The sequence below is a fragment of the Lynx rufus genome, unplaced genomic scaffold (assembly GCF_022079265.1).
Source record: "Lynx rufus isolate CCGP_SWC_20201006 ecotype Redwood Valley unplaced genomic scaffold, mLynRuf1.p SCAF_28, whole genome shotgun sequence".
Taxonomy (NCBI): domain Eukaryota; kingdom Metazoa; phylum Chordata; class Mammalia; order Carnivora; family Felidae; genus Lynx; species Lynx rufus.
This window is the reverse complement of record NW_025814843.1, coordinates 10,957,677-10,968,662: the sequence shown is the minus strand read 5'-3', so window position 1 is coordinate 10,968,662 and position 10,986 is coordinate 10,957,677.

Genomic DNA, 10,986 nt, shown 5'->3' with positions numbered 1-10,986 from the left:
CTGTCTCTCTCTCAAAAATAAAAACGAGGGGCGCCTGGGTGGCGCAGTCGGTTAAGCGTCCAACTTCAGCCAGGTCACGATCTCGCGGTCCGTGAGTTCGAGCCCCGCGTCGGGCTCTGGGCTGATGGCTCAGAGCCTGGGGCCTGTTTCCGATTCTGTGTCTCCCTCTCTCTCTGCCCCTCCCCCGTTCATGCTCTGTCTCTCTCTGTCCCAAAAATAAATAAACATTGAAAAAAAAATTAAAAAAAAAAATAATAAATAAATAAAAATAAAAACGAACATTAAAGAAACTTAGAGTGGTAAATGGACTGGATGCAGGTTGCGGTGGGCGAAGGAGGTCCAATCGGGCGCCTGCAGCCGGACCCTAGGCAGCTCCAACTGGGTGAGGACTGTGGGGGTGCAGAGAAGACGGAAGACTCAGGAAACCTTTAACAGATAAGACTAGCAGGGCTTCGCGAAGGCACGAGGCAAGAGTAACTTCCGGATTCTGGCTTGCACAACTGAATGTCCGATGGGCGGGATCCACAGAGTAGGACGCTGGGATATCATGAGCCCGGGTTGGACGTGGTGAGGGTGAGGTGCTTGATACTGGAGTTGACAGACAGCAGGCAGTTGCGTGCGGGCGTCCTCGGGGGAGAGGCTGGGCTGCAGGTGTACGTGTGACCTACCCGCCCCCCCCCAAGCCTGTGCACTGCTCTTCCCCAACCGGAACTTGTGTCACAGCCTCTTGACCGTGCGAAACTCCTGCCAAACTCCAATGGCCTCCTCCAATCCGCTGGCCCGGCCACCGTAGGGAATGTTCCGAAATGGCACTCCCCAGGTTGAAACCTTTCATTGATTTCATGATGGAATTTCCCAGCAAGGCACACATACTGTGTTCCCCTGGCTACATCGGACTGTGGACACAACAGAGGGTCAGATCATAAATAGCCTGTCGCTGGCATAAATGGGCAGGACTCAGTAGCACACAATCCTAAAATCTCTATTTTTAAAAAAACTTTTTTGGATCTTTATTTATTTTTGAGAGAGAGAGCAGGGGAGGAGCAGAGAGAGAGGGAGACACAGAATCCGAAGCAGGCTCTAGGCTCTGAGCTTTCAACACAGAGCCCGACGTGGGGCTCGAACCCACGAACCGTGAGATCATGACTTGAGCTGAAGTCAATGCTTAACCGACTGAGCCACCCAGGAGCCCCTTAAAATCTCTATTTTTAATTCTCCACTGTCCTCAAACCTGTGTGAGATCTCCCTTCTGTATGTCTGAATTATATTACAATCTGCAGCTTTCTTATAAATTTTTACTGAAATTGAAGATGCATACAGAAAAGTGCACATATGTGTATACACTCAGTGAATTTGCACAAACTGAAGAGATCTGCAGAATTAGCCTCTAAGATCTTATAGCTTCCTGTGTCACTTTGGCTGTCAGAACAATGATAATTTTAGATATTAAAAGGTCCAGTCTAAGGGCGCCTGGGTGACTTGGTCGGTTTATCATCTGACTTCAGCTCAGGTCACGATCTCATGGTTTGTGAGTTCGAGCCCCACCTCAGGCTCTGTGCTGATGGCTCAGAGCCTGGAGACTGCTTCGGATTCTGTGTCTCCCTCTCTCTCTCTGCCCCTCCCCTGCTTGTTCTCTGTCTCTCTCTCTCTCTCTCCCTCAAAAATAAGTGAACGTAAAAAAAAATTTTTTTAAAGGTCAAGTGTAATCTGTGATCAAATGCCCATTTTTTTTTCATCCAATTCAAAGCTCTTTCCCTTCCCCCCCCCCCAACTGAGGCCTGAGTTAGACTCAGAAACATGGCAAAGGGGAAAATGCAGGGAGTGGTCTGTGTCTCCCCCCGTCCCTCTCCCAGAAGCAGATGAGCCAGAGGATGACGGAGAAAAGAGCAAGGCTCGGGCAGGCACCCCTCTGCGTGCCCCCAATCCCCAGACAGCATCGCTCGAAGGGGCCCGAGAAGCTTCCAGCGTGCTTCCTCCGCACCCCGTGAACGGCATGGCACAGGCTCATTTCTGCTTCTCAAGCACAGTGCAGCTGGGAAGGGAAGGAGAGGCTGGAGCCTCTGTCGGGAGACGCACCCCAGGTCTCTACAGATGATTCAATACCACCAACGCTTAGCTACACGGGGCCACCACCTCCTTTTTTGTTAAAAAAAATTTTTTAACATTTACTCATTTTTGAGAGTGAGAGAGAGAGAGAGTGTGAGAGGGGGAGGGGCAGAGAGAGAAGGAGACACAGAATCGGAAGCAGGCTCCAGGCTCCGAGCCGTCAGCACAGAGCCCGACGCGGGGCTCGAACTCACGGACCACGAGATCGTGACCTGAGCCGAAGTCGGACGCTCAACCGACTGAGCCACCCGGGTGACACGGGGCCACCACCTCCTTAAAGAAATGACTGCACAGTCTCTTCCTGGTTGATCCTTCCCTTCTGTTAAATGTATATCAGAATAGAATAAAATCGATACGTGCAGAAGAAACGACAGAACTAGAAAATCACCACTTTGTAATCCCTAATGAAGTTATAGCTCTAGCTGGTGGCCACGAACAGCTCGGAAAGTCAGCAGGTGAGGGGCCGACGGGGCGCGCTCCGATGAAGGGATCCAGCTGCCGCCAGAAGCGATTCGACCAAATACTACGTTCCTTCTGACGTGATGCGATAGGAAACCCACAGCACTGTCTGTAAGTATTCTCATCAAAAGAGGAAAAAAAGAAAACTGGACCCAAATCTAATCAAACCTCTAGATCTCCTACCAGCTTACAGAAAGCAGGGGAAAGACAGAAACATACTAAGCCACATTGCGAGAACGCTGTCGGTCAAACCCAGCAGGTGAGATAGTCTACAGAGCAAGTGACTCAATTTTCCAACAAATACAATGGCACAGAAGGTGTGACTTAAGAGGGACAGCGCGGCAGAGTTTTTGGTGGGGTGGGGGTGGGGTGAATAAATTGCTCTGTGTCCCGATCGGGGTACGAGTTACATGAATCTACACAAAGGTTAACACAGAATCGTAGGGGCGCCTGGGTGGCTCAGTCGGTTGAGCGTCTGACTCTTCATTTCGGCTCAGGTCATGATCCCAGGGTCATGGGTTCAAGCCTGCTTGGGATCCCCTCTCTCCCTCACTCTCTGCCCTTCCCCTGCTCGCACTCTAAATAAATAAATAAACAGTTTAGAAAATGATTTAATAAAATAGAATTGCACACCAAAAAGTGAGTTTTACCATACGATAATTTAAAAATACAAAAACTTCCAGGGACATGAGAGGTTACAAGGGTCTATGGAGACCAGCTAGAGGTGAGTAGGAGAGACAGGTCAACCAAATACTATGGCGGCCCTTGCCTGAACCTGGATTCAAAGAAACCAACCTTTAAAAAGACATTTTTAAAACACTGGGAGAAATGTGGGTGCGCACTGACCGTGAGAGATTATGACGCTATCTCATAGCACGACGTGAGAAATGATGGTGTGATAACATGGCAGCTGCTTTCTAAAATCCTCATCAGTAAGAGAGACACAGGAAAATATTTACAGGGGAAATGATATGGTGTCTGGGATGTGCCTCAAAACACTCAGGAAAAAATACCTGTGATATAGTCAATGGATAGTGGATGACAGAGTTAAGAGAGGGGTTTTGTCTCTCTCTTCGCTCCGTGCCCTCGAGATCTGGGAATCCACAGAGCAGACACTCAGTCAACATTAGGGGAACGGAGAAACGGCCCAGCAGACACGGTCACTCACGTCACTGCCTGTCCCCCACGGTGCCACCACGCGTATCTTTCCTGACACTTCTACTCTTAGCTCTTCTGGTATATACGCTCTCCCACTGCTTGTGGGTCAACCCAAGTCTAAAGTCATGTTCAGATAGAAGAAAAAAGAAAACCCTCCCCGTCTTCGTCGGTATCATCCCCTCCCAAAGTTCAACGAGCAGGTTCAACACGGGTCGTGCCTTTTCTTGTATGGCTTTCACTACACGTAGGAGTTCATGGTAATGTGGCCCCTGCCTTCCCTTCCAACGGCACCCCCATGGCACCCTCCGACCGTCTTCCCCCGTGAATTCTACACTCCGGCCCCACAGACCATTTACTGTGTACCACAAGCACATCAGGTCATCAGTTCTCTGCCCTTGTACTTGGACTTCCCTCTGCCAAGGATGCTCCTTTCTCCTCATACAGCTGGCGAGCTATGTTCATTCTTCAAGAGTCAACCCAAATATAAACTCCCCTCTGGAGACTTCCCTGACCCCTCTGTCTCTGTGCTTCTAGACCTCAGTTAGAATTCTTATGCATTTTATTTTCGTGGTCACTACACAGCTGCTCCTGGTAGACGACGGGTCGTTACAATAATAGGAGCATCAGGCACTTCTCCACCACCTACGACCACCATTCACTCATTTCACACATACTGACTTTTATTTTATCTTATTTTTTTAACGTTTATTTATTTTTGAGACAGAGAGAGACAGAGCATGAACGGGGGAGGGGCAGAGAGAGAGAAAGAGAGAGAGAGAGAGAGAGAGAGAGACACAGAATCGGAAGCAGGCTCCAGGCTCTGAGCCATCAGCCCAGAGCCCGACGCGGGGCTCGAACTCACGGACCGCGAGATCGTGACCTGGCTGAAGTCGGACGCTTAACCGACTGCGCCACCCAGGCGCCCCTTATCTTATTTTTTTAACGTTTATTTATTTTTGAGACAGAGAGAGACAGAGCATGAACGGGGGAGGGGCAGAGAGAGAGAAAGAGAGAGAGAGAGAGAGACACAGAATCGGAAGCAGGCTCCAGGCTCTGAGCCATCAGCCCAGAGCCCGACACGGGGCTCGAACTCATGGACGGCGAGATCGTGACCTGAGCTGAAGTCGGACGCTTAACCGACTGAGCCACCCAGGCGCCCCTATACTGACTTTTAATCCCCACCCCCAATCACAGTGTAGGCGCTGTTATCTTTGCAATTTTACAAGGGAAGAAAGTAAAGCACAAAGGAGATGATATAAGTTTCCTAAAGTCCCACGTCTAGTAACGCTGGGGCAAATGCTGGTGGTCTGGCCCAACAGTCCACGCTCTTTATTTTTAACTGTCCTGAGACTGCTCTTTTTTTTTTTTTATGTTTATTTTTGAGAGACAGAGAGAGTGAGCATGAGCGGGGGAAGGGGCAGAGAGAGAGGGAGACACAGAATCCGAAGCAGGCTCCAGGCCCTGAGCTGGCAGCACAGAGCCCGACACGGGGCTCGAACCCATGGACCACGAGATCACGACCTGAGCCGAAGCTGGTCGGGCACTTAACTGACTGAGCCACCCAGGTGCCCCTGAAACTATAATACTTTTATACAAAAACACAAGAAATTTTTTTAAACTTTGGTTTGGGTGAAGTTTTCATAGGACAAAAAAGTATCAGCTACCAAAGGAAAAAAAAATTGCTAAACCAGACTTCATCAAAATTAGAAACTTGCCCTCTTCAAAAGACCCTGTTAAGACCATGAAAAGCCAAGCCACAGGCTGGGAGCAAATATTTGTAAGGCATATATCTAATAAAAGAACTGCATCCAGAACATAAAGAACTTTTACAACTCCATAATAAGAAGACAAACAACTCAATAAAACAAAATGGGCCGAAGATTTTAACAGACATATTCCCAAAGAAGATCTGCGAACGGCCAATGAGCACATGAGAAGATCTGCATCATCGTCAGTCACCAGGGGAATGCAAATTAAAACCAGAAGGCCTAACATTTAAAAGACTGTCAATACCAACTGGAGGCTGGCGGGTGGGAAAGTAACATGGCACAACTGCTTTGGAAAACAGTTGGACAGTTTCTTGTAAAGTTAAACATACAATTACCGTATGACTCAGCAATTCTGCCCTGAGGTGTTTATCCCGAGAAATGAAAACATATGTCCACACAAAGACCTGGCGATGTATGTTAACAGAAGCAGTAAATCACGTTCAAAGCAGCACTATCCATAAAACCAAGAACTAGAAGCAATCTGAGTTGCATCGACAGGTTATTAGATAAACAGATTGTGGGTATTTCTAGACAATGGAACATTGCTCAGCAAAAAATCAAGCGATGAACTGAAGATGAATAGATTATATACTTCCCACTAAGTACAGCTAAACACTGAGAACGTTACACAGAAGACAAACATAAGAAGACTGTAAAAGGTACAGGTAAGAAGACAGACTGGCTAGGGACCTTGGGACCTCAGAAATGACAGGGTGGGGAGTTCCGGGGGGTTTTGCCTCACGTATCTGGGTCGGATGCCGGAGGGGATGCCAACCTGGGAACACCAACAGGTACAAACAAACAAACAAACAAACATCCCAAGAAATTTCTCTGGTCAAAGGAAGAAGAAGGAGAAGGGGGGGGGGGTAAGGGGAAGGGGAAGGGGAAGGGGAAAGGGAAGGGGAAGGGGAAGGGGAAGGAGAAGGAGAAGGAGAAGGAGAAGGAGAAGGAGAAGGAGAAGGAGAAGGAGAAGGAGAAGAAGGAGGAGAAGAAGAAAAAGTCTTGCTAGTTTGAAAGACCTTTAGACACAATTGCTCTCTGCCCGCCAAACACCACGGAAAGAACCAGAACCCCATCCACACCTGCATCAGCAAATGCTGAACGGACAGCCTGGACCTCTGCTCTTCTCTGCTATAACAAGGTACCTCTAATGTCCCCCTGCTGGTGTGCCATCAGAAAAAAATGGGCAGAGAGGTGGGACTTTTATCGCCACTTGGTGTTGATGAGGCCACCCTTCCAAGATGTCAGGGGAGACCAGTGGGGATCCTAGACCTCCATCTGCACCTGGTGATCGTAGGGTGCCACTCCCCACCCCACTCCCCAAGTCAGAAGGGGCCAACTGGATTGGCAGGGTGGATTAAAACCCATGCCACAACAGCACTACGTTGAGTGAAAAACAGCCAATCCCAAAAGGTCATACATTGTATGATTCCATTTAAATGTTTTAAATGTTTATCCATTTATTTTTGAGAGAGAGAGAATGCAAGCGTGGGAGGGACGGACAGAGAGGGAGACACAGAATCAGAAGCAGGCTCCAGGCTCCGAGCTGTCCGCACAGAACCCGACATGGGGCTTGAACTCACGAACTATGAGATCATGACCTGAGTCTGGAACCCACGAACTGTGAGATCGTGACCTGAGCCGAAGTCGGAGGCTTAACCGACTGAGCCACCCAGGTGCCCCTGTATGATTCCATTTACAGAACATTCTAGAAATGACACAGTTATAGAGAGGGTGAACAGATTAGCAGTTGCCAGAGGTTAGGGATGGTGAGGGGGGAGGGAGAGGGTGAAAGCAGGGAGAGCTTTGGGGCCATGGAAGAGCCCTGTAGCTTACTTGCATTGGTGGCCGCAGAAATCTACATGTGTGACAGGGTGGCACAGAACTACAAACACCCATTGTACCAGGGTCGATTTTGAAACTGTCCTACAGTTAACCTTAGTGTGTAATGTGTACATGGGACCTCTTTGTCCTACCTTTGCAGTTTCTTGTGAATCCATGAATATTTGAAAATAAAAAGTCTTTTTAAAGAAATGAACTGATACCCAGAATACAGTGGACAAATCACTCAGACGTTATGCTGGGTGAATACAAGAGTATATGATATCTGATTCCACTTACACATAACCCTGGATAACACAAATCTAATCTATGGTGACAGGAAGCAAATCAGTTGTTGCCTAGGGTCAGGGAGGGTGACTGGCATGAGGCACAAAGAAACATTTTGGGGTAATGAAAATATTCCATATATTTATGTGGTCGTAGATATAAAGGTGTATAAATCTGTCAAAACTCATGGGCACGTACCATAAATACATTTTATCGTACACAGACTATACCTCACCAAAGCTGATTTAAAATTACTTTACAATAGGGGCACCTGGGTGGCTCAGTGGTTAAGCATCCGACTTCGGCTCGGTTATGATCTCACGGTTTGTGGGTTCGAGCCCCACGTCGGGCTCTGTGCTGACAGTTCAGAGCCCAGAGCCTGTTTCAGATTCTATGTCTCTCTCTCTCTCCCTGCCTCTCCTCTGCTTGCGTCCTCTCTCTCTCTCTGTCTCTCAAAAATAAATAAATATTAAAAAAATTTTTTTTCAGGGGCGCCTGGGTGACTCCGTCGGCTAAGCATCCAACATTGGCTCAGGTCATGATCTCACGGTTCGTTGGCTCAAGCCCCGCGTCGGGTTCTGTGCGGACAGCTCGGAGCCTGGAGCCTGCTTCGGATTCTGTGTGTCTCTCTCTCTCTACCCCTCCCCCATTCACACTCTGTCTCTGTCTCTGTCTCTCTCTCAAAAATAAACATTAAAAAATAAAATAAAATAAAATAAAATAAAATAAAATAAACAAAATAAAACAAAATAAAATAACTTCACAATAAAACAAAAAAATCAGCAAGTCACCTAATTTCACGAAAAAGAAAAAAGATATTTAATTGTACCTTTTTGTTAGAAAATATGGCATACCCGGCCATCCATAAAATGGCTGAGAAAGTCCAATCCAACTGTAATACCCCCACGTGTACACAAAAGCCTTGCTGACATACTTTGTCTGCAGGTACCCCCCAAAGTAACGCTCATGAACTGTATACCCTCCTGCTATCCTCAAAGCCTGACACGTAGAAGCTTAAAGGTCTACAGGTGTTGATCGACAACTTCACAGACCACGTACAAGTGCATCCCACCGGCAACCAGAAGGTGACCACATTGCAAATATGAGGGCAAAACGGTTCTTCAATATGAAGGTTTCTTGATATAATCCACTCAAATTATAAGAGACTGAGATCCTGCTACTGCTCGAAATACTCTACTTGGCCAGTATACAAAAGTACAGGGTCACCACCGAATAACTCCGGAGGAAACTCCCGACCTAAGGATCTTCATATAAGTTTCAAACTACTGCTGACAGGGTCTCTGCGCTGTCTTTGTAATTTTTCTGTAAACCGGAAACTATTTTCAAATGAAAAGTCTATGAGAATAAAAACAAAAACTCTTCCTTTGTAGATTAATCACTGAATTTTTTTTTTTTTTTTAACGTTGGGGACACACTGTGACCTGAGCAGGAGTTGTGACGTTTCTGGGACCCACATCAGTGAAACCTTAAGGAAGGTCAGTGGCTCCACCTGCCAGTTTTTGGTGCTAGGTATACACCCCATTGCTCACAGATGAATGCGTTAGAGTGGATTTGTGGGAGGGGGGTTTGGAAAATTGTACCCGAAACATCCCCCCCGCCAAAAAAATATTGGTTAACTACTGCCAGTGCTCACAAAAACACTTCCGGATGCCAGACACAATGGAAAAGCTATCAAATGTTACTATAAAATTAACATAAACTAGTTGGCCAGTAGACAGGTGCTGTCTGGTGATGTTATTGTCTGTGAACAAATACGAACAGAACTGGACAGGTCAGATCAAGGTGACCTACTTTGAAGTACCTCTTGGGGCGCCTGGGTGGCTCAGTCGGTTAAGCGTCCGAGTTCGGCTCAGGTCACGATCTCGCGGTATGTGAGTTCGAGCCCCGCGTCGGGCTCTGTGCTGACTGCTCAGAGCCTGGAGCCTGTTTCGGATTCTGTGTCTCCCTCTCTCTCTGACCCTCCCCCATTCATGCTCTGTCTCTCTCTGTCTCAAAAATAAATAAATGTTAAAAAAAAATTAAAAAAAAAAAAGTACCTCTTCTAGGAGAGCTGATGAACAGAACTGTCTTTCCACCCGTCTGAAGCTCGAGGGCAGGCACCAGGACAAAAGTCAACTCCCCAGAAAATAATTCTTCAGAAAAAAAAGAGGATCTCTACTTCAGACTACATATCGGGGGGGCAGGGGGAGGAAACATTAAGTAGTGAGTCAACGTGAAAATGTAAGGTCGATTGCTGGGCAAACAGTTTTCCCAGACCCAAACGCAAGTGCCCCTGAAATTACCTGACTCACCTAGAGAGGTTCTAGAAATGTGAAAAAAAGCCAGGGGATGCCAAGTTCCTGCCCCTGAGAGCAGTACCCAGCAATTATGAGAAGAGAGCCATCTGGAAAAGGACCCCAGGAAGACAGGAAGAAATTCACTCCACATCCACACTCAGACAGGTCCTGAGCTGTCCGGGGAGAACGCTGGGTCACCGTTTCAAGGTGCTATTTCTTGGGCCCAGACCACAGGGGCCCCCGCGCCCCAGCCTAGAGACTGTGCCACTCAGTGCCTGCCACTTGCGTTATCCAGGATCCTTTGTTCACATGTAACAGAAAGTCAATTCAAAGTGGCTTTTAAACAAGAAAAGACATTTATTGGTTCCTATAATTTAAAAAGCCAGAAGTAGTCTGACCTCAGATGTGGCTGGATCAAAGTGTTCAAACGATCTCATCAGGATTCAGTCTCTCTCGTCCGTGACCCAGCTTTGCTTTCCTCTATGTCGGCCTTATTCTCTGACAGGCAGGCTTTCTCCAAGTGGAGGGCGCTGAAGTCAACACGCCTATAGCCTACAAGCTTGGTGGCCACCGTGGAAACACAAAGACTCTATTCTTTCTAGTTCCATCGAAGCCTCAGAAGGAAGCCTCATTGGTGCTGATTAGCCCATCCTGGGCCATGTGTCCACCTCTCGGCCAATCACTGTCCCGGGAGACAGGACATTATCATTGACTGGTGTTCAATAGATCGGTTACCAGTAGATAAGGAGCATAATCATTAAACACCCTGGGATCCACCAGCAATCCATATTCCAGTAAAAGCAACAACAGTCAGAAAACAAAACAAAAAACAAAAAACAAAAGACACGACACAGGAATCTCTTACAGACTGAGCAGGTTTTCAGATTTGTTCTTGAGAAAAGAGTGACAAGTACTGACACATTAAACTTAATAAGCTTCCTCGAGGAGCCTGGAATTATAATGAGTTCATACATGTGAAAAGCACTTAGATGAATGTCTGGCCCAAAGTAAGTAGTACAGAACTGTTAACTAACATCACGGAAGCACCCTAGAGAAGGAAAAACAACATATCCTAACAGGCCAGGGTG